Source organism: Pelodiscus sinensis, chromosome 10 (genome assembly GCF_052426305.1).
Source record: "Pelodiscus sinensis isolate ZL-2025 chromosome 10, ASM5242630v1, whole genome shotgun sequence".
NCBI lineage: Eukaryota > Metazoa > Chordata > Testudines > Trionychidae > Pelodiscus > Pelodiscus sinensis.
The window spans coordinates 27,156,187-27,183,804 of NC_143061.1; positions in this window are offsets into that span (position 1 = coordinate 27,156,187).

Genomic DNA, 27,618 nt, shown 5'->3' on the forward strand with positions numbered 1-27,618 from the left:
TCAGAGGCCCATATGACTGCACATCCATCAACGTGATCTTTGCCATCAAGTGCCAGCAATGTCTCTCTGCCATGAATATTGGCCAAACTGGACTGTCTCTATGACAAAGGATTAATGGACACAAGTCAGATATTTGAAAAGGTAACACACAGAAACTTGTTGGAGAACATTTTAACTTGCCCAGGCTCTCATTAATGGATCTCAAAGTTGCCATATTATTGCAAGCCAATTTAAAAAACCAGCTTGAAAGGGAAACTGCAGAACTTAATTTCATTTACATTCATTAAGGTTTAAACAGAGACCTTAATTGGATTGCCCTTAATTTCATTCATCTGAAGAAGTGGGTTGTGCCCACAAAAGCTCATGATACCATCTACATTTCTGATAGTCTCTAAGGGTATGTCTATACTACATGGCTCTGTCGACGGAGCCATGTAGATGAGTTTTGTAGACATAGGAAAATGAAGCGTCCATTTAAATAATCGCTGCTTCATTTACATTAAAATGGCTGCCACGCTGTGCCAATCAGCTTTTTGTCAGCACAGCGCGGTAGTCTGGAGGCTCGGCAGTCGACATCAAAAGCCTGTGTTCCACGAGGAGTAACGGTATTTCGAATTAGAGAGCCTAATTTGAACTACCAACTCCGTGCTGCATGTAGCCGCGGGCACGGAGTCCGCACTAACAGGGATTTAAAAATGGCGGCACCCGGCAAGGTGCAAATGAAGCCCAGGATATTTAAATCCCGGGCTTCATTTGCAACTTCGAATGCCTACATTAGCCACCCTAGTTCGAACTAGGGAGGCAGTGTAGACATACCCTTACAGACTGACATGGCTACCCCTCTGAAACTATTGAAACAAGGTGGCTTGACAGACTTTAAATTGGTGAGATTAGTACCTGGCTGTGAAGGAAACCAAGCCTACGTACTAAGCACTGTGAATTGCCTGCAATATACAGAGTGGTGAGAAAAGCTGTTTGATTTTAGAATTATTAGTTTGGCAAGGTTTAGAATTTAGGTTTTGTCTACAATGACAATGGAACTACAAAACTTTTATCATTCATATGTGCTTTAAAAATCTCTCCCCTCACTCCCTGGAAAGACAAAAGTTTTGCCAGGCAAATGGCAATGTGAATGGCTCACTGTCAGCAGGAGCTCTCCACTGTCAACAATGCAAACCCCGCTCAGAGGGGGTGGAAGTATTTTGTTGGCAAAAGTGCTGACAAACAGCGTTCACACTACCAGACTTTTAGCGATACTGCCGTGTTAACATCACCATGTCATTAAAAGCTGTGTAGTGTAGACAAGGCCTTAGATTGCATTTTTGCCATTTCATTTCCTTTTGTTACAAATGCTGATCTTCTATGTTAATACCAGATTTTAATCTCTTAAAATCTAACTTTCTGAAGTTAATAAACTTATTTTAATGTTTTATCTAAGTAATTATGATTTTGATTGAAGTTTGGGGAATCTATGTAGGGATAATGGACTTGTCTAATCAAGGGGAATCTTAAACAGAGACATTTTTGGGGGAGTGCAAAGTGGGGAAATCTGTTGGTGATTCCTTGTATACAGCTCATGAGTGGCTATGAGAGGCTTCATGTAATTTTTCTGGGTGTGCTTTTGTATGCTGATGGCTGAATGAACAAAGCCTGGAGAGGTCTCTATTCTGTAGCATCATAGTGTGGGAGACTCCCTGTGAAGGAGAATTCAAAGGGGCACAATGGTTTCACAGTTCAGAGTGCACACTGGGGGATGTCTTACACACACCACCAACATATATTGACTAGTATTTAACATATTTCTTCAAGTAAGGTGTAGGAAAGACTTTGTTCTTATTTTCCAACTGCTTTGATGAAAAAAGTAAAATCCATGATAAATTAGGTGCTTGTCCCTGTTCTCATTGAAGTTAATGGAAGCAAGGTCAGGTCCCAAGTCTCATTTGAGTGGATATATAATGTTATGAGAAGTAAGGATTGTACAGGCTTCAAATTTTATAGCCCAATTATTAAAATGTTTTCTTTGTAATTCTCTATATTATTTCTATTGTACTCAGAGAACAAGGTAAGCCCCAATCAGAGAATGTAACACCTTTAAATTTGCATGGATATTGTAAATTGTTTGCTTAGTCTAGAGGATATAAGCCTCCGTTCTCTTTCTAAGATATTGCACTAACATTCTTTTAAGGCTTTTGCTTGTTTATAATTAAAAATCTTTCCTCTCTACTTCCTCTCCCTTCTCCTCCTTCCCTCATTTGCAGGTTGCTCTTGCAACCCAAAGGCACAAAAAGCTCTCAGTAATTCCAAGGGGGAATATTCATAGGTAAAAACCTCTGAATAAAATAGATCATTTAATTTCCTACACTGAAGTATATCATTGAAAATATTCAAGGCCTGGTGCTTGGTAATAAAGTTGATATGTATCTGTGTGTGTGATCAGACATTCATTTAAACATGCCTTTCTTGGAGACATCAAAACCTAGCAAGTTGCTGAGATGATTCAAAATACAAATGGGAGACCATATGTAGAATAAAAAAGTGCCAATTTTAAGTGGAGTTGCTCTTCTGCATATGACTACACTTCAAGGGAAGCTGGCTTTAATTCAGCTCTGACATGGAAAAAAGGCGTTTTGGATACCCAGAACTGTGTTTTTCCCATATAAGACAAGGAGAGCAATACAAGCAAAGAGAATGTCAGAGAATCTGCCAGACAGAATTGGATGGTTAGAATGAAACAAAAGCATTTATCTGGCACCAGCAAAAGAGTGAGAGAACACCAAAGGCTATGCATATGCACACACTAATACTCCACCAAGTTTCACTAACATAACCAGAGACAGTAAGTGCTTTTTTTTCATTTACAGCTACCAACACCACATTTTAAAAAACAAAGTAGTCTAGTCCTGTTTCACCCATATTAGAAGACAAATTAAATGTCATCCTGAAGTGACAGGAATGAGTGATAAAGCTGTTGAAATAGAGCTGTCGCCACGTCTGTCCCAGGATATTAGAAACACAAGGTGGGTGAGATAATTATTTCACCAGTTTCTGTTGGGGAGAGAAACAAACTTTTGGGCCACACAGAGCTGCTCTTTGCATCTTCTGTGGCTTAAAAGCTTTTCTTTCTCACCAACTGAAATTGGCCCAATAAAAGAAATTACTTCACCTACCTTGTCTCTCTAAAGCTAGCAAAAATTAGGTAACAAGGAGCAGGATTCAGCCAATGTTCCAAATCTCCCTTGCCAGTCATACAATATTGTACAGTGATTTCAGCAATGAACACAAACAATTACTTTCATAGGTGACCAGAGTTGAGAGATGAACTCAGCTAAAAGTAAAGCGTATTTCCCTCCTGTGTTACACACCTCTCTATCCAAAACAAGAAGCTTCATTTTGAATACTAGAAGGACAGTGGATTGCTGTCTGAATTGCTTTTTAATGATCAGAAGTTATGCACCCATTCAGAGCTGATGGAAATGCAGTTCCACTGTGCAACCCACATGCCTTTTCCTATCTAGTGGCAATGAGATCACTTAGGTCAACTTATTTTGAAATAACTCCTGAAATTACTATTTCGAAATAGTGTGTCCACACTACAGGGAAGCCTCAAAATTAGTTCGAGGCAGGCTCCTTTAATGTGGAGGCGCTACCTTGACTTAGAGCCTCAGGAAGCACTGGGGAGTAATTACTTTGAATGACTGTGAGGAGCAGTTATTTTTGAATAGCAACAGTGGAGCATTTACACTACTGCTATTTTGAAATAGCTATTGTGAAATAAGCGTTATTCCTCATGGAAAGCAGGAATTATTATTTTGAAATAACCAGCCTGTTATTTCAAAATAACAGGCTTGGTAGTGTGGACACTCTGTTTGTTATTTCGAAATAAGGGGTGTTATTTCAAAATAACTCCCTCGTACACCAGAGCTTAGAGGCTACCTCTACAGTGCACAGATATTTTGGAATAAGCTATTCCTGAATAGTTATTCTGAAACAGCTTATTTCAAAATAGCACCTCTACAGTGCAGGGAAGCATCAAAATTAGCCCGAGGCAGGATTCCCTAATGTAGACGTGCTATCTCGAGTTAGAGCCCCAGAAGGAATAACTTAGAATAGCCTGGTGAGGGGCTATTTTGAAACAGCAGAAGTGGAACATCTACACGCACCTTATTTCAAAATAGCTATTTTGGAATAGGCATTATTCTTCATAGAATGAGGTTTACAGAAGACGGAATAAGCCGTCCATTATTTCAAAATTATTTCAAAATAACAGAATTGCTGTGTAGATGCTCACAAAGTTATTTTGGAATAATGGCTGTGGACAGCTCTTAAGGATGCCTGGGAACTGTGAGGTTGCCTCAGCCCTACCCCCTCTAGGAACATGGTGCTCCGCCCTCTCTCCACCTTGCCCAGTGGCCCAGGAAGGCTGTTGGTCCCCAGGAAATGGGCTCTCCTTTTCAAGGTCACCCAGGGAAGACAAAAATATAAAGCCGTAGGGTATAGAAGGGAGATTTTTCTGGTTATGGAAGCACTAATTTTGTCATATTGGCAGGTCTTTTCCCATACTTTTGTTAAAGAGTTTGTAGTCACCCCCTGTGATTATCACCCATACAAGCATCTGGTAAGTTTATAGCATTCAGCCTGCATTGCATTCTTAGATGTGTCTACTTTCTGAAGCTTTTATTTTGGAGTATTTCATTCTTTTAATCCATCACAGGTAAAAGAGATCCCTGCAAACTCCCTGTAAAATCTATCATGAGCCTTTTTAATGGTAAAGATGTCATTTCATTTTGCCCGCTCTGGGTACCCATGTGTTTGTCTACATTCTGCCTTGTGAGTCATTTACATAGTGAGTCTTCTCTAAGAAGAAACATAACATTCCATTACATACTTGCTTGATATTGCTGCTAATCTTCCTCCAGTCTACTATTTTAATTAAAATGCAAAGTGATCTTAAGGGTACTATTTGTTATTGCCTGACGAATACTCAGTTAACAAAATCATCTCTAACCTTCAATTATGAGACATATGGGAATTTAGGAATTGCTCTTGTTCTACTGCACGGAACAGTAGAAACTAGATTTAAGTTTGCAAGAAACAAATATTTTAGTACAAACATTCCCTGCATAGCTCGACCTGTCATTGTCTATTTTCATGCCCTGACACTATCTAATACATTAAAAACAAGACATTTCCTAAAAACTTTGCTACATTAATATGCATGCCGTTACATCAGCCTGAGAGACAGGGCTGAGCAATCAATCATACATTTAACATTTTCTTCCATAACAGAAATTATGTGTTCTGAGTTTAAACAGAGACTGTCACATTATCACTTGGGAGCAGAACTGTGTTAGTTACAACTGTTTATAAAACGATCATGAAAACTGAGAGCTGGTCAGGTTTGCAGGTTTCATTGTCACATGAAGACAATTTTTTTTAATTGCTCAAGTAGAAACTGTTATAAACTAAATCACATCTTCACAAACAGGAGTTTACCACTTTTTGTAATCATGATGAGCTAAAAATGGAGACAATGTCACAAGATACTGCAGCCCTTACCCACATGAGCTGTGCCGGATTGGGCCACTTGTATGGACAAGAGTTCTATGCCTTTAGATTTGGCAAGCCATGTGCCTCATCCAGCAAGACCTTTCTCATAAATAATTACAACTCACATCAATTGGTATCCTTGACTTAGCAAGGGCCACTCATGTATAAAAGGGATTTAGTGGATCAGATCCTTTATTTGTGTGAATGAATGTAACAAATGAGCATTTTCTTTCAGATTTTGGATGTTTCTTCTTTCTTGAAGATGCTGTTTTTAAGGTGACATGCATCATCTCAGTAAATATTTCTTTTTAATTTTTTTGTAGCTTTGCTATTAATCCAAAAAAATACCCTTAGCAAGGGTGCTCTGGCATCACTTTAAAGGGCCAGAAACCCCAGGGTGTTTTGAATCACTGAGCTCTGGGGCAGTTGCCCCATTTGCCCTTGGATCTGCCCAGTTCCAACATCTGATGTAACCAGGGGCAGATGACCGTTTTGCGGGGCCCCGGGCAGCATAATTCCGCGGGGCCCCCCCTTTGCCGTGGCGCATGCAAGTGACGCCATGCGCATGCGCGGTGGTGCCATGGTGCATGCGTGGGGCTTTTTGAAGCGCGGGGCCCGGGGCTGCCGCCCTGTTCGCCCTGCCCTATATCCACCCCTGGATGTAACTCCCAGTCAATATGCTACTGCCTTTCTATGCTAGGGAAGTTTTTGAAAAGTTTTATCAACTTTAGGAATCCTGGTATAGGCAGCTATTGACAGTGCTGAAAATGGTGTTCTCTATCTTTCTGGGAGTAAGTCTAATTGGCAACTGATCCTGTGTTAGCAATACAGGATCTATGTCCATAATTCTCTTTGAGGCGGCAAAGCCTAGGAATTGATGGAGCATGGCAGATCAGAACCCAAAAATTGGATTGATGCAATATTATAAAGTTGCATTGTGTTCTTGAATGCCTCTACCTTCTGAATTCTGCCTACAGTATCATGCATATAATTTTGTTTACATCATTATTTCTATTTATATAAACAAAATAATTTCTGCTTATGTTCATAATAACTTCTAGTTCATAAGTAAATGCTTTCATCTTTTTTCCTTTTTTAAAAAGAATGTGATATATATTTCCAGCATTTTCTCCAAAGCATACATCTAGGATTCTGTGGGTACAGTCCATCTGCTATCCTGCCAACCCCAAATCATGCTGCATTTCACTGGCAAGAACATGCTAAAATATGCTGGGGCTGACACCACTTGACTGCCCCACATGTACAGGGCAAAACAGGCTGTGTCTATACTATGGAGACTACACCTGTTTAGCTACTTTGGGGTAGCTCTGTCAGCTTAACCTTGTAGTGTAGACATAGCCTATGCTGACAAAAAGAGTTTTTCTGGCAGTGTAGGAACAACAGCTCTCCGTGGATACCCTTGGCTACCAACACAGGTCTCGTTAAATAAACTCAAAGGAGGAAAAAATAGGAAAACTATATATTTTTTCCAAATCATCTACTGCAAAATTGCTGAATGGGTTTGGTTCAGGTCCTAATAATATCTTTAGAAGAGTCAATGTTTGGTCCTACGGTGAAATGTACACAACGAATGAGAAATTTTTATTAAAGTTGAGAGGGAATGAGTATGGAAGATTTTAATAGATGGTGCTGTTCTTTGTTTACATATTTGTATTGCAAATGTGCTAGCTGCTATATAAACACATTCAAGATCATAAACTCTGCTCTGAACAGCTTTCATATATTGCATAGGAACCTTAAAATTTTCCAAGACAGAGGGTTTGTTTCTTCACTTTTATTTGCAAAATCTGTAGGGGTATGACTACACTGCCAAGGTTTATTGAGGAAACTAATGTTGACACACAAAAGTCACACAAAAAAAGTACCCGAAGTGTGTTCATACCTGCTCCCTCTGTCAACAGATTGTGACCACATCTTTGACTCCACTATAGACAGCAGGAGCAATGCACTGTGGGTATGCATCCCACAGTGCTTGACGACACTATTTGTCACTAAGTGGTGTGGGACCATAATACAGAGCATGGGGTACCTTGGAACTGTGCAAAATGTCCTATCAGGCACCGCTTTATTCAGGTGCTTCCCACTGTAAGTCAATAGGCTTTGATGCTATTGATGATTTTACCCCAAAATCAACATAACTGTAGTTTCAGAGGAGTAGCCATGTTCATCTATAACTTTAAAAACAAGCTGTCCTGTGGCATTTTAGAGGCTATCAAATTTATTAGTGTATGAGCTTTGGGTAGTAAAACCCACTTCATCAGATGAGTTGGAATAGAAATTACAGAATCCAGGGTATATATAACAACAAAAGAAGTTACCTGTCAATTGTAGGACTGGAAGCTAATTAAGGTAGACATGTCTCATTCATAGCATTTGATGTGGAGATGTGAATTTTAAAGACTGGGAAATTTCTTTTGTAGTGAGTTAGCCACTTAAAATTTTTATTCTAGCCTAAGTAGAGTATTGAACTTGTAAATGTACTCCAGTTCAGCTGTCTCCTTCTGTAATTAGGTGATAAAATTCTTCTGTAGAAAAGTGGCTACTTCTTAATCCATTATTAAACATCCAGGGACCTTAAAATGTTATTAACCATGTATTAGGGTAGTGCCTAAGGCCCAGCCCCCTTGTGTCTTAACAGTCCAAATAGGCCAAACACCTGGTAGGGGAAGGTCAAACTACTCAAGCAAAGTGAACTGTGTGCAGCAAACGGCAGATTAGTTTTGTTTGTGGAGTGGGTTTAGTTATATACAGATCAGTTATATGGAAAGCAAGGAGCACAGGGGAACAAGGTGGACAGGGCAGGGAAGGAGAGGTCAGTGTGGAATGAAACTGAGGTGTAGACACCAATGGGCGGGGGGCAGGGATAGAATTAGAGTGAACAGCTAATCAATGCAGGGCAGGGAAAGTGCTCCCCAAACTAGAACATTTCTCTGAATGTCCCAAGGTCCCTGCTTTGGCTGGTTCTAGTCCTACAGTCTAGATTCTCCAACTGTCTGCACTCTGCAGTTCTCTTCCGGATTGTAGTGCTCCCGTAGAGCCACAAGCTGGAATCCAGACACCCACATATGATATTTCTCCATTAAGTAACTTCATGCACTGACTTCTAGCTAGCCAGAATGAAACTCTTGAACAGAACGTAACATTCAACCTGCACAAATTTAAGACTTGTTTTCTGTGAGACTTAAAGCTAAAGAGATAATATGCTAATCTTCCTCCAGAGATTCAAATAGAGAGAGGTTCAGGTGTCTCCATGGCTTTCCCCAGACCTTGCACCACAGCAGATATGGGCAATAGAAATAATAAGCAATTGGGGGTCAGGACATCACCTTTCCCACTGGCCCTCCAACACTCTAGGGAGGAAACCAATATAGCGTGGGGCCTGCATTACTTATCTATGACCCTCCCATCTTTTATAGTGAAATCTCCCTTAAGGGATGGCTTGGGTGTAGTCACAGTAAGATAGGGGTGGGCAAGAGAGCCTCCATGAGTCAGATCCAGCCTGCCAAGCTGGTTGATCAGGCCCACGGTTGCCCTGCCGCTACCCCGATCCTAAGCCAATCAAGACCTGGGAACAGGGGAGTGCACAAAGTCTCCTTCCTTCACCAGGGGTGTGAAGTGCCTAGCCCTAGAGTGAACTGCCTGCCATTAAAAACAGTTGGCAAGTCACTGTAAGCACTGTGAGCCCCTTGCAGGATGGGGGGAGTGTGCAGTCTTGACCTGATTGGCCTGAGGGGCAGGGAAAGCGTGCAAAGTCTCCTCCTGCAGCCGTGGGCATACAGTGGCTAGAGGGAACTGCCAGCTGTTCAAAACAGCTGGTGGTTCTCTCTTGGGCTCTGTCTAGACTACGGGGAAGATGCGAAAGAGGATATGCAAATTCCCAGGGAAATTCTTCTTCTGATCTCACATTAGAAAGCGGAGCTTTTGAAAGTGAAAAGTAGTCTAGACGCATTTTTTTTTCAGCAACACTCCCCTCCCCTTTTTCAAAAAGCTGCTTCTACTCAAAAAAATTAGGTTTATGCAGCTTTTCGAAAAAGGTTACGCTTCGCTTTCGAAAATTAGATCCTTGTGAAGGGGTAGGCCCCTCCCTGTCCTGGGGCCCCATTCTCTTAGTCCTTGTCCCGGACCTTCCGGCCACGTTCTCACCGTTAGCGCAGCCATGAACCCTTTCTCTTTCCACATTCCCCCGCTCGGGGTTTGAGGGGGACCTGGGCCCGCCCTTTCTCCAAGTCCCAACCCAGGGCCCTAAGGTTCAGATGCTCCTTCCAGATGCCTCCCATCTGGCTGACGGGACTAACACCCCATCCTCCTTGGCCTCGGTGGTCCACCTTGGCCCCGATGCCCTTCCCTGGCCCCGGTCTTCCCTTCTTATGCCCGCAGTTCCTCCTCCTGCGCCTGCGTTGGCGTCCCCTGCCCGGCTCCCTGCCCTGTCCCCCATATCTTCACCCGACCTGCCTCTCCTTGCGCCTGCGTCGGTGTTGCCGTGCCTGGCACCTGAGACGCATACGCAGCCTGAGCACGGGCTGCTGCTTGCCAGATCTGCTCTGGCTGTCGGCTTTTCTTGCGCGGCAGCCAAGGGAGGGAACGACTTGCCCCGCTCCCGCTGGAGGTCTAGTGGCGGTGCCATGCTTTGTTCCGCGACTCCGTCACAATCCTCTTTTGAATCTTCCCTGTAGTCTAGACGAGCCCTAGGCATTAGGGGGACTGGAGCAAAATCTTCACGTGCTCTCCCACCCCAAGGCCAATCAGGCTCTGTGGGCAGGGGAGCACATAAGAAAATAAGAACACCCCAATCTGGGACAATTCCTCTGATTTGTCACCTAAAAACAATGGCTCAGGTTTGGGAATCTCCCCAATATCCTCAGCCATGAAGACTGAAGCAAATAATTAATTTAGCTTCTCCACAATGACTTTATCATCTTTGAGTGCTCCTTTAGCATCTCAATTGTCCAAGAGCCCCACTGGTTGTTTAGCAGGCATCCTGCACTCAAAAAAAAATTTTACTATTAGTTTTTGAGTTTTTGGCTAGCTGTTCTTCAAACTCCTTTTTGGCTTTTCTTATTATCTTTTTACACTTAATTTGACAAAGTTTATTCTCCTATTTTCCTCACTAGGATTTGACTTCCGCTTTTTAAAAGATGTCTTTTTATCTTTTCTTTTATCTTTTTATCTTTTCTGCTTCTTTTACTTGGTGTGACAGGGCACCTGCCCTGCACTGGGCCTTTAAGCCCCAGGCTCAGGCCCCGAGCCTGAGGGAAGCTGGAAGACCAGCTGAGATGGTTAGGCTAATGAGCACAGCTGCCAGCTATAAAAGAAGAGGCCCAGTTGCTGGAAGGGGGGAGTGCAGGGCTGACGGCAGAGGCAGCAAGAGCTCCTGGGAGGGAGACAGCTGCAGGAGACGGACTGGAGAGGGGAGCTCTCCCTCAGCAGTTGCCGGGGACTCCAGGAGAGGCTTGGAGGAAGGCAGAGGCGAGTTGGTGTCACCTGGAGACTACCTGCCGAGGGGACGCCGGCTGGGAGATTGCAGCCAGCTGGGCAAGGCCAGGTAGGAAGTGGCACAGGGCAGGAGCGGGAGGCGCCCCTCTTGGCCCGAGAGCCTCGGTGTTTCGGCTAGTTAGCCCCACCGAGGGAGTGACCCTATACCCGGTTGCTCACAGGGCCCTGGGCCGGGACCCGGTGGAGCAGGGTGGGCCCGGGTCCCCCTACCGGGGGGTGCCCAGCTACGACGAGAATCTGTTTGTGGACTCGGCCTGTTTAAAGGGCCAGTATAAACTGCTGTATAGCCGATGATGAGCAACCCATACAGACTGTAACTTGCCCTGAGATGGGCCATGTGAAGACAGTCAGGGGGCACTGAGGCTACTGGGGGGGGGGGGTGTGCCCTGTGACACTTGGGTTGTTAAGCCACAGTGACACTTACTGTGTTTTTTTTTATTTGAGGTATACATTTAAGTTGGGCCTCTATTATGATGTCTTTGTAAAATTTCCATGCAGCTTGCAGGGATTTTACTTTTGTAGCTGTACCTTTTAACATGAAGTGTCCTAGCCCCACTCTTTGCAAAAATTATTACCCACTCCTCCAGTAAGAGGTGTTCTTGAAGCATAGCTGACTTGGAACCATAGCTGCTAAGTAGGTAGAAAGAGTTTTCTCTGGTTTCTCTCCACTTCCCTTTCCAGACCTGGGTAGCTCCCAGGAGACTGCAAATTTCTGGACAGATAGAAAGTGATCATCAGACTCGCCTCTGTGAGTATCAGCAGAAATCAGATGTCAAACAAATCAGTAAGTGATGAGGACAAAGATGTGACCCTACTTCAGAGATAGGATTGCATAAGCATACACTACTTGTGTGTGTTCACAAACCTGGTACTAACAAATGGGCATGACCCATAAATGCCACATGCTTGGTATAGTTTGTATGGGAAGGAGCTTTGTTTGACACAGCAAGAGACCTGTGTTCCTAACTCCTCTTTTCTAGAACCCTGGCAGAGATGCATTTATAAATCAGCAAGATGAGGTTCTACTGCACCCTTTGAAGTCAGGCAATGTACAAACAAACAATTAATTAGTGTGAATGTGATGAAAGAAAACTAAATTTAGACTCTGCACCAGCCAATAAGTCTGACAATAACCTAATTTTCTAGAAATGATGCCTCAGGAAATGTCTGTGTGTAGCTAGGGAAAGAAAAAGTTCAAAAATTTTTAAAAATTCCCTAACCCTGTTTGTCTGCTACTTCCCTCTGACAGATGAAAGACTCCATTGGTTGTTTCATAGAGCTGCACTTTCCTTGCCAGGAAAGAAAAACAATACAATGTGATGTACACGTTTGTTACCAATTACAACTAAGCAACACAATTCGTATTTTGAATATCTTATAAAAAGCTAAGCCAAAAAGTGAAAAGAATGTTAAAGCAAATTCCAGTAGTGAATACACATGAGAAAAGATTGATCTTCTCACAGTCATATGAACCTATCCTAGCTCTGCCACTATCCTGCTTTGTGACCTTAAGCAAGTCACATTATCTCTCCATTCCTATTTCTCTTCCCAGTCTTTTGACCTTTCTCTTCCCAGTCTTTTGACCTATCTATTTAGACCAGGAATGGGCAATCCTTTTTGAACGGATGCCATTTCACAAATCTCTCAAGTGGATCTGGGCTGCCCTGGAAGGGGTGGATCCTTGGGTGAAAGGGGAAGGGCCAAGACACTTCCTGTGCTCCCCACCCACAGACCCTGATTGGCTGGGGGTGGGGGAGCACGTGAAGTTTGCCTCCTGACCCCACCATGCAAGGAGCGCACGGTGTTTTGAACAGCTGGTGGTTCCCTCTAGGCACCATGAGCCTATGGCCACAGAGTAGACTTTGCATGCTCTGCTCGCCCCCAGGCTGAGGGCAGGGGAGTGCACGAAGTCTTTGCCTCTCTTCCCCCACCATGCAAAGGGCCGCCTAGAGAGAACCACCAGCTGTTTTGAACAGCTGGCAGTTCACTCTAGGCACTGCAAGTCCCTGGTGGGGGAGGAGACTTCATGGGCTCCCCTGTCCCCAGGTCTTGATTGGCCTGGAGGTAGGGGAGCAGCAGGGTGGCTGTGAGCCAGATTAACCAGATCTGGCCCATGGAGGCTCTCTTGCCCACCCCGTCTTACTGTGACCACACCCAAGTCATCACTTAAGGGATGTCACTAAAGACATATAAAACTGTATGTAAGTCACATTTGGGGCATTATATTCCTGGTGTATTTTGCCACAGATAAGTGTGTTCTTTGCTGCTTAATTTAATTAAATGCATGTTTAAAACCAACCTTTTTTATTACTCGGCTACTGTGAGAAATGTGTTCATTTATGAGGGTTACAATGTGATATAAGGAGGAGGAAGACAAAACAGCCCTGCATCTGTTTAAAAGAAGAGTGGTTATGACAGTCATAAAAGTCGAAGGGCCAAATTCTGCTTAGCATATGGTCACTTTTGTTAAGGGTCTCAGGCTATTGCATACTTCTGTTTTCTAGGACTTAAATTCAGCTATCAGAATTTGCTGTAAATGGATTTAGATTTTTATATTTAAAGAGGAGGGAATAAATTAAAAAATCCACTTCCCTATTTTTTATTTTTTTTTGTCATGTATGTAGTACACCTCAAGATTTCTGGTGACTGCCAATACTAGCTGTGTAAGATTTCTGGGAGCACCAGCTTATGTGAATTGGAGTGCTCATGTTTTAGATGACTAATAACATACTTGCACTTCTCTGATGCTGCCTGAAAAAAGGGGGGAAGCACTTGTAATCTGGTGTTAATGAGCCGCATAGAGTATATATTGGGCATTTAATGAAAAGTAGAGTATAGCCAGCATAGCTGACATACAATAACTTCCTATGAATAGATGTTTGCATTTTAAAATTAATTTGCTTTAGCCATGCTCTCTGCTGTAACAGGATTGCTCTCCAGAACTATTTTTACTAGAATATAAGACTCTGGATGGCAAATTATATGCTTTTGTGTTCAAATACCTGCAGAGAGTTAATTTAAAATGAACTTTTTGAGAGCATTTGTGGCATTCCTGCAGAATGTGTTCCTTTTGTGACTGGTCCACTCAAAGGTCCTACCAAGAGCTGTTGGCAGATCATTACATCTTGAGCTCATCTGTTAAACATTTGTGTTCTGGTGATGAAGGCAGTTCTAACATGTTCAGCCTTGATCCCCCATTTCTAGCAGTTATAACAAACATACAACCTTGCTTTCAGATTTTAAGTAGCATAAATAACAGCTGTGGAAAATTCCATCGAATAATTTTTATAAATGGTGGAAAAAAATTGAGCAAATCCTGAGCTATTTGTGGACATTTCCCAAACAGGAAGGGAAGTTAATAAGTACTTCTAAACAATTATTCCTATGCTGTGGGACAAATCTCCATTAAGTACTTTTCAAGCACTCTCTTCCCTCTCTCACTGAATATCTATTAATCCCTCTCTGTCCTAAAGGGTACAATATATTCTTCTCTTGGTGTACTGGGATTTACTCATCCAACTGCAATTAACATGAAGCACTATATTATTTTAAACTGACTGAAAGATACATGAATAAAATGTTTATTTTCCCCAACAAATCAATAGGATTAGTTGCATGGACTATGAAGCACAGTGCAAGCAAAAGAGTAAGTAACAGTATTTGACCTTTTCAAAAATATGTTCTGATATTTATAAATATCTTTGCAAAATTGATCACACATTCATATTTGACAGTCTTAAAATGGATGTGATAGAGAAATGCTGGATCCCTCATCAAGCTTTCTGCTGTTATGAGGAACTTGAATGATAGACTCATACAGGGCCTAATACTGTTTTCTGTAATTCCAGTGAAAGTATGGAATAGATCCTGCACAGCTTCAAAAACTCCACCTAGCTTATCTCAGTGCTGGTTTGAGGACATGTTTTGTAGTGATCATTGTGGCCATATGTGGCTCTTCAGTCAAAGAGCTGTTTTATAACTGATCAAAACTGTCATTCAAATGGCAAGTGTAGAGAAGAACATGCCAACATGGAAGATGAAAGTATCAAGATGATGACAAATAATAAAACTAGTAACATTTTGTCATTGACTCAAGGGAAGAGATTTGCTTGAAAAACAAAGAATAGTCTGGAAGTTTTATTCAAAGCCTTTAATAAAGTCTCAAGTGCTCTTATAAAAACAGAAAAGAAAAAGGAAATAAATAAGCTGATATATGTACTACAGTATTATACATTCCCCCATCATAGCATCACATTTCCCCATACAACACAAAGATATGGGCACACAAGGCATCCCTTACTTCCCTTGCTCTGACCCAGACACAGCTAACAGCAGCTCACTTTGTGCATGTCTTCACAGCAGGGCTAAAGCCCATATAAGCTACACAACTTGAGCTATGTCAATTGTGTAGCTTAAGTCAAAATAGCTTATTTTGGCTTTTGGTGCTGTCTACATGGCAGGAAGTCAAAGAAGAGCACTCTTCCTCCAACTTCCCTTACTCCTCGTAAAATGAGGGTTACAGGAGTCAGAGTAAGAAGCCCTCCAGCTTGACATTATTTCAGGCCCATACGCAGGAATTTTGTGGGGGAGGGTGCTTTTTTTTGTAAGTGTGGACCACAAGATTTTAAATATAAGGAGTTCAAAATAGTCATGCAATGAGTGTGCATAAGAGAGGTTATACCATCTCATCGAGGGATCTTGAAAGGTCATCAAGTCCAATCCCCTGCCTTCACATCAGGACCAAGTACCATCCCTGACAGATTTTCCCCAGATCCCTAAATGCCCCCTCTCAAGGACTGAAGTCACAACCATGGATTTAGCAAGCCAATACTCAAACCACTGAGCTACCCCTCCCCGCAATGAAAAATTTGAGTAGAAACAGTGATTGATAAAATGATTTTTTTTATAACATACTAAAAATGTATACAGTAATAAAGATTTTATAGAAATTACCTTCTGGGACCTTGCTATAATATTGTAAGTGGAAAAACAATATTCCAAAATATTCCAGTCTTTGTTACAGTGAAATTATGGCTTGTAGCTATTATATGCATGATTAGCTATTTTATCTTGGTGACTTTCGTTGCCAATTTAAGATAATGTGGCTTATGTCTCCATGGATATGTCTACACTACCACCATAGTTCGAACTAGAGTGGTTAATGTAGGCAACCGAAGTTGCAAATGAAGCCCGGGATTTAAATATCCCGGGCTTCATTTGCATCTTACCGGGCGCCACCATTTTTAAAGCCCCGGTAGTTCGGACTCCGTGCCCGCGGCTACACGTGGCACGGAGTAGGTAGTTCGAATTAGGCTCTCTAATCCAAACTACCGTTACTCCTCATGGAACGAGGTGTACCGGTAGTTCGGATTAGAGAGCCTAATCTGAACTACCGGGGCTTTAAAAATGGCGGCGCCTGGTAAGATGCAAATGAAGCCCGGGATATTTAAATCCCGGGCTTCATTTGCAACTTCGGTTGCCTACATTAACCACCCTAGTTCGAACTAGGGTGGTAGTGTAGACATACCCCATGACAGTGTTTAGAGCTGATTGGAGCTCTGGGGTAGGATAATCAGTGTGGAAGTTCTGTAAGCTCATTGCTATTCATTTCTTTTGTTTGTAAGCAGCCAACTGGAAACTACTAACCCACTTCATCTGTTTTCCCCAAACTGGGACCAATCAGCATTGCCTGACATAGCGTGCAAAGTTCTCTTTGACCTATTAGCTCTATTCAGGAAGAGAATTTTCCTGTACTTGTTTCTTGTGAAAGATAAACCCTTCTTGTGAAAATACAACCCTTAGGGTGTGTCTACACTGCAGGGCCTAATTCTAAATTAGCTATGCAAATTGAGCTACGTCACTTGCGTATCTTATTTTGAAATAAATAGGGAGCATCTACATAGCACTTATTTCAAAATAGAGCACTTTTCCTCCAAATTCCCTTAGTATGTCTACACAGTAAAGTTATTTCGAAATAACAGCCCTTATGTTGAAATAACTTTCCTAGTGTCTACACAGCCAAACCGTTATTTCGAAATAGTAGAGCGCTTATTTCAAATTTGGTAAACCTCATTCTATGAGGAATAACACCAAATCTGAAATAGCTATTTCAAAATAAGTGCTGTATAGACACTTATTTCAAAATAGGGGGCCTCCAGCCTTCTCAGGGAGCCCTGGTGGCCACTCCAGCCTCAACCAAGAACACTCCACTCCCTCTCCCTCTTCCCGGAGCCCTTAAAGGGGTAGACTCTGGCCACTGTGCCTGTGCCAGCTCCAAGCCTGCCAGCCCAGAGCCAGCAGTCACTGCCCCAACCCAGTGGCCTCAAAACATGAGCCAGCAAGCCAGTGCCAGCCAGCCCTCCACCACTCCCCAGGAGCAGTCTTCCAGCTTCCAGGAGCCTGCCAGAATCCAGAAAAGGTGGGCACCTTCCTTGTCCAGGGTGGAGATCATGGGGTGGAGATCATGGACCTTATTCAGATTTGGGAAGGATGCCCCCAACGTCCATGATCTCTGCACTAGACAGAGTAACGCGACCATCTATGGCAGGATAGCTGCCAGCCTGGCTACCAAAGGCCACATGCAAACCCAGGAGCGGGTTTGCATGAAAATCAAGTTGGTCCGGCGAGATCCCCACCCCTGATATTCCCCTCCCCCTTCTTCCCCTTGCTTCCCCCTTCCAGCTCCCTCCTCCCAGGTTTCCTGCTCCCCTCTCCCACCTCCTTTCCCCAGTCTCACCAGAGTTTCATTCCTTCCCCCTCAGTTTTGTTAAATAAAGAGAGTTTGTGTTCATGAAAATACATATATTTTATTTGATATCAGGAAGGGGGGTTTGGGAGGGGTAAATGGAAGGACATGAGGGAGGAATGAGGCATAAGCCCCCAGTGGGACAGACCAGGGAGGCTCTTAGTGCTCCTCAGGGTGGAAGCTCTCCCGCAGGGCCTCCTGGATACTGACAGCTCTCCAATGGACCTCCCGGATGACAGCCTTCAGAAAGTGCAGCCAGGCTCGCAGCAACGTGTCCAAGAGAAGCACCAGAGTGCTCAGGGGCAGCGCTGGCTCCATGTTGCAGGGTGCTGTAGTGTCCCGAGTAAGGACAATCAGAGCACGCAGAGACAAAATGCTTTGCTGTCCCTCATCGATATACGCAAGCAGCGAAACCTGAGAACTGGCTGTCTGGGGGGTTCCTTTAAGCACAGACCTCAGATAGCCTCAGGCAGCAGCCCCATACAGTAAGTCCTGACCTGGTGCCCAGCCAGAACTGGTTCTGGCCAGCCTTAAATGTGATTCAGCATCCACTCAGTGTGGATGTGCTATTTTGAAATAGCAAAATGCTATTTCAAAATGAATTTTGTGTGTAGATGCGTCATTTCGAAATAACTATTTCAAAATAAGCTATTTCAAAATTACACTGTAGTGTAGACATACCCTTATTCATCATACAATGAGGGTTACGGAAGTTGGAGTAAGAAGTCCTCCAGCTTGACAGTATTTTGACACTATTTTGAAAAAAAATGATTTTGGAATAGTGCTAGTTATTTTGAAATAGTGTTTCAGTTTAGACGTACCCTTAGACTCATAAGAGGGAGGTTCATGTGGTGGTTCTAGGGGTGTGTGCAAGATGGAAATATACAGTTGGCATGTTTGATACAGACATTTTCACTAGGAAGTGAATTGAGACCACCGTCTCATTCCACAAAAGTGCATGACTGAACAACCATCAGGTCATAATGACTTTTTTCCATTTGATCTTGCCTCTAGCTAAGTAATTAAACCATGAAACTCCATAGCTCAATGCTGGTTTTATCCCCATCACTATTTTTAAATGAATATTCTGCAGCATTTCATAGTGAGAGGAATTCGAAAAATCATCAAGACATGTAAAAAAAAATATTAGGGAGAAAGTCATAGTTTTCCTCATTAAAATGTCTGCCACTCTGGTTACAAAGCTATTTTTAAATAATTTGCTATAATAAAGTTGGTATCACTTTCAAGTGTGAAAATACTTCTGCTAAGTAAGGGTGGGCCCTGGAAAAGTTTGGAGTGCAGTAGCACTTGTTTTCTTTATTAAAATTTGACCAAATTAAAATACACACTTTCATGTCCGAGTGAAATATACTCAAAATGACTAGAAGAAAATGCAAAACATGAAGAAAATTTAAATTTGGAAAAATTTTGATTCAAATTTTGAAAAAAAAAAAACCTCATAGATTTCTTAGGTTCAAATCAACGTACTCTCCCCTTTCAGGCTTGGGGGCTAAACAGGTTTGGCTGTGAGGGAAAAGCTGGCATGCGGTTCATCTGGGGTAGAGGGGGAAGGGAGCTGGGGTGTGGCTCAGCTGGGCTGTGAGTGGGGCAGGAAACCAGCACGTGTTGGGCAAAGGGGGACAGGAACTGGCACATGGCTCATTTGGGCTGAGGGGGAGGCAGGGAGCCAGCAAGCGGCTCCGTGGGGCTGCTTCAGGGAGTCAGTGTGCGGCTCACCTGAGCTGTGGGGGTAGGGCAGGGAGCCAGTGCACAGCTCAGCCGGGCTACGAGGGATGGAAGGATTAGAGCAGGCATACAGCTTATCTGGGTGGGAGCCAGTGTGTGGCTCAGCTGGGATGGGAAGGGTCCAGAAGCTGGCATGCGACTCAGATGGGCCAGCTTGGGGGACCGTGGAGGGGGTGCATTCGCACCCTTCGCGCACCTCCTCCCCCCGAGTAAAGGCCCATATTTTGACATTATGTCAAAATAACTGCTTGTAGTGTAGACGGGGACTGTGTTATTTTAGCCGTGTCTTTTAGGCAAGTCATTGCCTGTAACAGAGTGTTCAGTCAGTGTCAAAAACAGGGTTTGTTTATAAACTGGTTTTCTCTTGTTTGTCTGCTCGCACTTCATTTGTCTTGGTGAAATTGTCAGATATCTTGATATTTTCTGATTTCCTTAATAAGATTTTGCTTTTGTCTGTGATTCCTGAGTATTAGTGAGGTGCAGAGTTCCCTGTAAGCAGCGTCCATGCAGCAACATAGTAAGCACCATGCAAGTGCTCAGGGACCCGCTCCATGTAGGACTGTGCTTAGGGACCCGCTCCATGTAGGTACTTACGTTGTGTCAAATTCTGCTTGCAAAGAGTGCAGAGGAGGGCTACACAATTGAGGAAAACAGTTTGAAAACCTGATCTATGAGGAAGTTTTAAAAAATGGGCACGTTTAATATGTTGGAAGAAGGAGACTACCGGTACGTGGGAATCTCATACCAGTCTTCAGATAAGTGAATGGCTGTTCCAAAGATGATCCATTGTTATCCATATCCACTGAAAGAAGGACAAGTAATAGGCTTAATCAATATCAAGGGAGATATAGGTTGGATATTAGGACAAATTTTCCAGCTATAAGAGTAGTTAAATTCTGGAATAGGCTTCAAGAGAGGCTGTGGGATTCCAGTCATTGGGTGGTTTTAAGAATAAATGAAACAAACACCTTTCAGAGAAAGTATAGATGTATTTGGCTCTGCCTCCTTGCAGGGGCTTGGATTAAACAACCTCTCAAATCCAACCCTACGTTTCTATGATATCTGTTTGACATCTCTTCATCTAGCCTCTTTTATAAGACTTGTAGAAATTGTTGCCAAACACAAATCACAGGTTCTTCTTCTTCTCTTCACCATGTTTTGTTTGTTATGGGGACACCCTTTTCTAGTGAATACATCTTCATATGATGGTACTAATAGTTTCATATTTGATTCTATGTTGTCTTTCTGTCTCTCTATGGCATTTATCCTCTTAATGAGACCAAACACCTCATGTATGTAAACCCAGGACTGGTTGCTTGCCTGTCAGTACCACCACAAAATCTTGTTTTGTCATTTTTCTCTATTTTAAGTATTAATATGCACTGTCCCAAGAGTGAAATTTTTCCTCCGTTATAGTCTTCACAGACGCTTCTGATTCTGCTGCATTTGTGTTTTTTACTACTCTATTTATTACACTTGCTTGCACCCAAGTGTCAATCTTGTGTGTCACAGAAGTGTCATTTGTTTACATTTTAATTAGCCAATATTTTGATTTTAGACTTTCATTATTGTGCTTAATGACAGCTCTTCTTCACCCGTGGAATCTATTTTTGCACTTCATACATGCACTTTCCAGCTTTCTCTACATATTTTGTTGCATAATGTTTGGGTTTATTACAGGTTGTACATATTTTTCCAAATGCTGGGCATTTTCTACACTCATGCTGCTTGCCACATCCTTGGCATTGTGTCCTGCTTTCTGTTTCTCTTGCCAATTTAATTTCCATGAATTTTTCCCTTGCTGCTTTATGTACTCAGTCAAGTGGGTTTCTCTAAGACTTTTATTTGTTTTTTGGTTGGGTTTGCTGCTTAGCATAAACACATTGCCTTTTCTAGTATCAAAGCCACCTCCTTCAGTAACTGTTCATGATCATTTTTATTGGTATACTCCAGTCTTTAATTAGAGAGTCTTTTATTGTTCCATGTTCACAGGACTGACTTGTCAGTCTTTGACAATCTACTCTGTGGTTTCCCCTTCATTCTGTGTTCTCATCCTGAACATGTGGAGCAGGGGTGGAACTTGGAGAAAGGGTGGAATGGAGCAGGGCAGGGGCAGAGCAGATCTGGGAAGAGGAATGGCAGGGTGGGGATTTGGGAGAAGGGGTAGAGTGGGAGCAGGGCCTGGGGCAGAGAGGGGTCTAGCCGAATCCCCTTTCCCCTGCTAAAAAGGAAGCCTAGGACCTATGGACAATACAGCTTACAGGAGCTTGGACTATTGTGTGTCACAGGCAAAGTATAAGAGGGGTTGAGGTGTACCAGTGCATAAGGCTCTTACATGGCAGGGGATACACCCAGATAATCCTGGCAAGTGACCTTCACCACACACTGCAGAGGAAAGCAAAACAAAAACAAAACCCCGAGGTCACTGCTAATCTGATCTGGGATAAAATTCCTTCCCAGCCTCATATATGGGATTCAGTGAGAACTGTGCATGTGAACAAAAACAGCCAGTAAGCATTTGAGAGAAAAAATGCTTAGTGCCATGGCAAAGACCATCCTACCCAGTGTTCCTTCAAAAGCTGTGACCACCCCATATTGTTTTAGAGGAAGGTGATTTTAAAAATGCCAGAATACACAGGATTGAAGGAATGGCGGTGAGGGGGAAAATCCCTTCTTTACCCGTGTTGGTAGCTGCCTGAACTCCCTGAAGGATGTGCTTTTACAAGCATAAGACATAAACTCCTAGGCTGTTGTGCCCTGGCTACCTACCATCACAAGTTACCTTGTCATGAAATCGCACTCATGAATTTGTCCTTTTCTCCTCAAAACTAGTTAATGTGTTTGCCATCACAGTTGACTATGGACCCTGTGGACATGTACTGTAAGTTCCCTAGTGCATATTAATGTAGTCCTGTTTCAAACAGTATTCCATTAAGGTGCACAATGAGACTTTTAGCACACACCAGCATGGTCCACACTGGTCATGGGCTAGCGTGCACCAGAATTCACATCCCTCTAGTGAGGACTACTCCTGTGTGGACACGTCTTCAGAACATGGAACCAAACTTGTATTGAAAACAACAGTCAAGGAATTGTTTGCATTTATTTATACTGTTAGCTTTTTAGGCCCTTGCAAATAGTTATCTGTCCTTTATTTTGGTAGTCAGCCTTTAAATCCCGACTCACCTGAATATTCCTTACCTGTGCAAAAAAATTCCAATAGGACTACTTATGCGATGAAGGATTTGCAAGATAAGACTCTGTGTGTATTCTTTGTATCATTGATTGGTCTGTCTCTTCCAGTAGTGGAAGTAAACACCAGTTATTACCACTACTGGAGGGGGAGGACACAACACCAGAGGGGGGGACTCGTGACCTCCTTACATGAGCCCCCCCACATGATTCCACTGCACCTCCAGCTGCAAACCCTTGCACACTCTTCTCCTCCCCTTTCTTCCCCATCCCACGTTACTCAGTGGGGGTCGGTTTCTTGGGGTGGTACAACAGCCAGAGAAGCTGCTAGCAATTCTATTCCTTTCTCTGGTGCCCCTCCCAGCAGAGAAAGGAGCAGAACTCCCAGTCCCACCCCTGCCCATCCATGGATCTGTCCTGTTTATGTATATGGTTAGGGGGTGCTTTGGCAGCTCCTCTGGTTGCCATAGCGTTTCTGCCCCTCCAACTCCCGACTTGTATGCAGAGATGTGACAGCTAGTGGAAAGGTTGGGAAAGACTGGCAGGGAGTCTTTCCTGTACCTGCTAAAAATAACTTACTGATATGGTGTACCAGACTCTTACAGGCCCTCTTGTACCACTGATCTCCTACCCTCTTCTCCCTCCTTCATGTTGTGAGTTAAACTGAAGTTGCCTTTTTTGAAAATACAGTCTTCAGTCATGCTTAAGCATCTCTGTGCAAGGGCATCAATGATGACATTAATATTGCTCTAGGAGTAATTCTTGTTAGTTAACTGCTGCCTCAGAATAATAATAAGAGTACCTTGAGCTTATTGGGCAAAAATAGTGGAAATTTTATAATTCATTACATTTCTCCTTTTAGAAAAAGTGGATAATTAAGGCAAGATTTTACCTTTCCCCGCAGGAATAGAGAAATGCCAGCCATGTATCTAACTCCAGAGCTGTATCCTACTGTCTTGGAGCAGATGGCTCAAGGAGACCTCACATAATATGCTGCTACCTGCTTCTCTGAGCAGAACTGTACATGCCTAGCTAGAGCCTGCTGCTATCCATCATGCAGGAGAAGTACAGGGAGGAGAAAGGTTGAAAAGAAAGATAAGGATTTTAGTTTTCATCATGTTAAATTGGAATGGGAGTTAATCAACGAAGAGCTGTTGAAGAAAGAGCCAGAGATTCAGATGGGAACAGACTTAGAATGTCCCATTGAGAAGTACTATATAGAGACGATAGCCACCAATGTGAGAATAGAGGCGGTCACCCAGAAATAGAATGTAGATGGAGAAGAGGAGAAAACTAGAGAGTATTGGTTGAGAGTCGGAAGAGAGAGTGAAGAAGAAAGCACCACAGAGATGCTGAAAGATCACATGGAGTGGTTAGAGGAAAATCACGAGAGCACAGAGTCATCAAAGTAAAGAAGAAGAGGGTCATTAAGTTTGTCAAAAGTAGCATACAAAGTCATAGGGGATGAGGCTAAAGAAGAGGTGTCAGACTGTGGAACTAGTAGTGAGCAATTTTGCTTGCTATTTTTATCTTTTTTCCCCCTTTGTTCGTGACTTACCTGTGAATAGATCATGTTTTTTTTTTACAAACCTGTTAGTTATCTGAAATTGCTCAGTGAATAATTTTTATGAATACCTTTAAGCTGTGACTTGCCTGTGAGTAGTAGTCAATATTCAGTAGATGATGTGATGTTCCAGTTTAGCTATTAGACATTCATGACCAGCAACATGATATCATTGGGATACGATGATCTAACACTAATAAACTGCTTCTGCATGAAACAAAATGTAAGTTTACAGAGAAATTTATTTAGTTCCTTGTTTAATGAGTCTCTGATTTGACTCTTTGCAAGTATTGATACAAACAAAACTTTGTCTGTATGAAAGCAGTTAATAGAGACTAAAACATTATTCAAAGAGGCTAAATTGAAATTCAGTGTCTGATTCAGTGAACTTTTGTGAACCGAGTTTTGCACTCTTCATTCAGCTCTGGTGTTCATGTTGGCAAATGCTGCTTCACTGGAAGTTTGGCAACTAGATTGCATGGGATTCAAAGGAAAGAGCTGAAGTGGTAGAAAACAAGATACCAACATTAAAACAGAGAGGAAATGGAGCTGTAAAGTGTAGTCATGAATTATAGTCACTATACAGACAAGATCTTGGAGTAGTTTAGTGATGACTCACTTTTCGGAAATTATAGCTAAATCTTATTTTCCAGGATTAGAAAATAAATTACTAAAATAATAAAGTAGATGACTTTTTAAAGATGAATTGATCAAGATAAAACTGATCTCTTTGAGCAACATTTATGTGCTTTATGCCTTTATGTACATTATGTCTTTTTTTAAACTGCATCTTAGATAAACCCATATGGTCGACCTATTATAGAAGATACTTCCTAGCTGAACCCATGTAACAACATATTCCTTTTTATTTAACCTGATTAGTCTCTGAACTACTCTCTGGAAAAGCAGCATTTCTTTTTCAGTCTGATTAGATTAATGCAATAGATGCTATCAAACCTAATATTTACTGGCTGCTTTTTATGTTGAGATGTTCCAGTACTCAGTTACTCATGAAGAGCACTTACCAGCAGCCAGCTCTTTTCCACGGGAGAAATAAATATCTGCTCTCTCAGGTTACTATTGGCAGTCATAATTATGCCAAGTATAATAGGAATCAGTGTGTGTTGTTTTAACAAACGTGTATTCTGAACGATCAGTGGTCTAGTTCTTGAGCTGCGCTAACCTTTACAGGGCAGTCTAATGCCCATCTTTGCATTTCCCTGAATCTGCTGCTATTCTATAAGAGCCAGTGCCCCTGTGTTGTATTAGAACAACCTGCTGATGATTCTAATTTATACTGGGCACAGAGGGCTGAAAATGTAGCTTTGGATTGGCATAGTTCTGGAGTGTTGATCTATCTTATCTTGCAAATAGTCTTATCTGAAGATCAGCATGTTTCTGGGGTCATGCCTCCTTTTCTCTGCCATTATCTGACAATCCTGTTGCTAACCTTGCAGGGTTATCCTGGAGTCTTCAGAAATAAAAGATTAATCTTTAATTAAAAATCATGTCATACAATGAAACTGCTAGAAATCCAAAACTGGCAGCCCTATGTATGTATGTATATTCAGTGACAGCAGAGATGGCAATTGGCATGAGAACCCCTGGGTCTGCTTTATGCTACTGGAACATGAGTCTTCCGCTGCAGCGATTCTGCCTATGCCAGTTATTAATGTCACAGCTGGACTATACTAGAGGTGCCAGGCAGAGCAGCTGCCCATGCAAAAACTCTGTCTTCAGTCATGCTTAGAGAACTGAAGAGTTGATTACTTCTGAGAACTGAAGAGATGATTTTTATACATTTAAAATATTCTCTATTTTAAACATTTATTTTTACACATATTAAAAATGTCTCCATAATTTAAGTCTTAGAGGGGTAGTCATGTTAGTCTGTATCAGTAAATATGAAGAGTCCTGTGGCACCTTAGTGACTAACCAATCTGTTAGGGTATAAGCTTTAATGGGTAAAACACACTTCATCAGATAAATTGGAGTGGAGTTTACAGAGGAATGAGTATATATAAGAAAGGGGATACTTGTGTAAATGAGGCTAATCAAATCAAGGTGGAAGTGGCTCATTCACAGCAGTTGATCTGGATATCAAGAGAGAGGAAATTGCCTTTGTAGCGTATTAATCAGTTAAAATCCTTATTCAATCCTAAATTAATAGCATTAGCCTCATTTACATAAGTACCCTCTTTCTTCTGTTTTCCTCATATATACCCATGCCTCTATAAACTCTGCTCCAATTCATCAGATGAAGAGGGATTTATCCATGAAATCTTGTGCCCTGTTAAATCTGTTAATCTTTAAGGTGCCACAGGATTTCTTTGTGTTTCTGTAATTTAAAACACATCACAGTCCTTTGCAAATGACTTAATACAGAATTAACTCTTGATTGTGCTAAAATAAACTTGTTTTCTTTAGTATTCAATATAATCATATTAACTATACATTCCAAACTAATTTTGTTACAATTTAGTGTCAGCTAATTTCCACTTATTATAATGTTTCCTATAACAATAATGTATGAAAAACTTAAAAAACAACAAATAATCTAGTAGCGCCTTAAAGACTAACAAAACATGTACATGAAACAAAAGATAGAACTATGTAGCACTTTAAAGACTAACAAGATGGTTTATTAGATGATGAGCTTTTGTGGGCCAGACCCACTTCCTCAGATCAAGTGGTTCTGGCCTACGAAAGCTCATCACCTAATAAACCATCTTGTTAGTCTTTAAAGTGCTACATAGTTCCGTCTTTTGTTTCAGCTACACCAGACTAACACGGCTGCATCTCTATCACTATGAAACATATACATGGTATCATGAGCTTTTGTGGGCTCAACCCACTTCTTTAGATGACTGAAGTATTAGAAGTCCAGATCCAAGAATAAACAAAGAAAGGCGGGGAGGGGACAGGAGGAAAAAAAGGAGAAAAAAAGGAGGGGGAAAAAAGAGAGACAGTGAGTGGATGGTTCAAGCTGTTACAAGAGGCTGATAAGAACAATTAGCACCTCCATTGTTTGGTTGACTGGATAAATAATTAGGATGTGAAAGGTAGTGTGGGAGCAGTCTCCACATATCCTTATTGATGGAGGAAGGTAATGTTCATCCTCAGTAAAGGGATCAGGATATAACCTTATTAAATAGTCTTCATTCTTTTTCCTCTCTATCAAATTGATTACCGTAAATCTCTAACTAACACTTATGAGCAGTTACTTGCAGGAGAAGTCACACTGACTTCATTGGCAATACTTCTGCAAATAAAATGACCATGTAGTATTAAAAGAAACAGTTTAACATGC